The 3,179-nt window shown below is 39.6% G+C and overlaps 1 pseudogene; it reads right to left on the bottom strand.

Moving 5' to 3' along the window:
* Window positions 1-1,124: 1,124 nt before the first annotated feature.
* Window positions 1,125-3,179, bottom strand: part of LOC111832022 — a 4,465-nt pseudogene continuing 2,410 nt past the window's right edge.

Below are 3,179 nucleotides of genomic sequence, written 5' to 3'. Positions count from 1 at the left end.
GTTTTTCTTCACACTTCTAAACATTCTTCATCCATCTCTAGCACTTGTAATCAATCAAATTCATTGTATTATAACATATTGTAACCCAAAATAACTTTATACAAGCCATTTACTGGCTCAAAGCATTGGCTGCGGGTTCTTAACCCATTTGGGACCAAATTTTAACAAGTCTTTATTCACACTTCTAAACATTCTTCATCCATCTCTAGTACATGTAATCAATCAAATTCATTGTATTATAACATATTCTAACGCAAAATAACTTTATACAAGCCATTTACTGCCTCAAAGCATTGGTTGTGAGTTCTTATCTCATTTGGGACCAAATTTCAACAATTCTTTCTTCACACTTCTAAACATTCATAGTCTATCTCTAGCACTTGTAATCAATCAAAATCATTGTATTATAACATATTGTAACCCAAAATAACTTTATACAAGCCATTTACTGGCTCAAAGTGATAGACTCCTTGCCGTGGATCTATGCTCCAAGGACCACTTTGATGGTTTTGAAATGGAAGTGGCGAGATTGATGGTGAATGATGGATAGATCTTGAACAAAACAGCGGAATGACAATGAATGAGGGTGATGACGAGATAGAGTGGATGCAGCGGAATGAAGGGGAGAATGAGGTGTACTTCCAAGAGGGATGAGAAACTCTTAGACTACAAGCTTGGATCCAACTTAGATATTACACACTAAGAAGAAAACAAGTTGAAAAGATATTACACACTTTTCGGATCAAACAAGTAAAGAGAGAGTTTTAGAATAAAATGTTTGATGTTTTACAATTGAGAGATACATGGAGTTTATATAGAGAAGGGAGGACGAAGGAGTGGAGAGAAGAGAAGAGAAAACATGCAAGAGCATGCACAAGTGTCCTGTAAATTACACTCATGCAAGCTCATGCAAGAGTCTTGGAAATAACAACTAGTAATAAATGCAAAGTTTGAAGAGAAAAGGGAAAATGGGCCAAGGCTTTGTGAGTGGGCCTTGGACCACGAATTGGATTGATAAAGGGGCTTGAAAATGTTACTTAAGCCTCATTAAAAACCTTCTCAAGAAGACCCTTTGGGACAAAACTTGACAAGGGAAAAAGAGTGCATAAGCAACACTTAACCCTTTACCGATCCTCTTGAGCCGTGATCACTATGAGTGAGGATTGAACGACATCTTCTTGATTCTTGTTTAGCTCCTTAAGTAATCCATTGATGGCTTGGTTGAACTTCTTGGCTCTTGATCTTGTTAGAGGACCCGCCGGGACGATCAATGCTTCCTCCGGTACAAGCTGTTCTTCGTGTGGTTCAAGTGGGTTGGCCATGATCTCATCATCCTCTCCCACTTGAAAAGGATTTGACCTCAAATCTGAATTATCTGCAAAATAAGGTTGAAGGTCAGAAACATTGAAGCTATCATTCACATTATATTTACCTTGTAGATCGAGTTTGTAGGCGTTGTTGTTGATCCGTTTAAGCACTTTGAACGGTCCATCGATTCTTGGCATTAGCTTAGATGATCTTTCTTCCAGAAAACGTTCCTTCCTAAGATGAACCCACACTTGATCGCCTTTCGTTGAAGTTAACTTCTTTTCGGCCTTTGTTCGCATACTTCTCGTAAAGCTTCGTCCGGGCTTCAAGATTTTCCTTAGTCTTCTTGTGAACCTGTTGCACTAAATCGGCTTTCTTCTTGCCATCGAGACTTGATCTTACACTCAAAGGTAAAGGCATTAGATCCAAAGGAGATGTGGGATTGAACCCATAAACAATTTCAAAAGGAGAAAACTTAGCCGCGGAATGCATCGAATGATTATAAGCAAATTCAACATGCGGCAAGCAATCTTCCCAAGTCTTAAGGTTCTTTTAATGAGCACACGTAATAAAGTAGACAAGGTTCGATTAACAACTTCAGTTTGACCATTGGTTTGCGGATGACATGTAGTAGAGAAAAGCAATTTAGTCCCTAACTTTGACCAAAAAGTTTTCCAAAAATAACTAAGGAACTTAGTATCACGATCAGAAACTATGGTCTTAGGAATGCCATGCAAAGGAACAACTTCTCTAAAGAACAAGTTAGCAACATGAGATGCATCATCGGTTTTATGACATGGAATAAAATGCGCCATTTTAGAGAAGCGATCAACAACCACAAAGATAGAATCCTTACCGGCCCTAGTCCTAGGCAATCCTACCACAAAATCCATAGATATATCATTCCAAGGATGCAAAGGAATAGGTAAAGGGGTATACAAACCGTGGGGTTGAACCTTAGCCTTAGCTTGCTTACAAGTCGCGCAACGTTCACATAGTCGCTCGACATCTCTTTTCATGTGTGGCCAATGGAAGTGTTCTTGCATAACCTTGTACGTCTTGGCAACTCCAAAGTGACCCATTAAACCACCTCCATGAGCTTCCCTTAGAAACAATTCTCGCAAAGAAGAGTGAGGCACACAAAGTCTATTATCATAGAATAAATACCCATCACGCCGATAATATTTTCCGAAGGCAAACTTTTCACAAGATTGAAATATTTTGCTAAAATCAGAATCATTAGCATACAAGTCTTTTATTTGCTCAAAACCCAACAATCTTGCATCCAAAGAAGTAAGCAAAACATACCTCCGAGATAATGCGTCGGCTACAACATTATCTTTACCTTTTTTGTACTTAATCACGTATGGAAAGGTTTCTATGAATTCGACCCACCGTGCATGACCTTTGTTGAGCTTTTGTTGACCCTTTATGTGCTTAAGAGACTCGTGGTCGGTATGAATGACGAACTCTTTCGGCCATAGATAGTGTTGCCACGTTTGTAGTGCTCGGACCAACGCGTAAAGCTCCTTGTCGTAAGTCGGATAGTTGAGTGTCGCTCCTCCTAGCTTCTCGCTAAAGTATGCTATGGGCTTATGATCCTGCATCAAAACAGCTCCAATACCTATCCCGGAGGCATCACACTCAATCTCAAAAGTTTTCATAAAATTAGGAAGAATTAAAACGGGAGAATTAGTGAGCTTCTCTTTCAAGGCTTGGAAGGTGTTTTCTTGTGCATCTTCCCACTTGAATCCAACGTCCTTCTTGATAACTTCCGTAAGCGGGGCGGCAATGGTGCTGAAATCTTTGACAAATCGTCGGTAAAATCCCGCTAAACCGTGAAAGCTCCTTACTTCGCTCACATTCTTAGG

Source organism: Capsella rubella, unplaced genomic scaffold (genome assembly GCF_000375325.1).
Source record: "Capsella rubella cultivar Monte Gargano unplaced genomic scaffold, Caprub1_0 scaffold_2, whole genome shotgun sequence".
Taxonomy (NCBI): Eukaryota; Viridiplantae; Streptophyta; class Magnoliopsida; order Brassicales; family Brassicaceae; genus Capsella; species Capsella rubella.
Note: the sequence above shows the minus strand (reverse complement) of the source record. Positions and strands in the feature narration are given on the sequence as shown.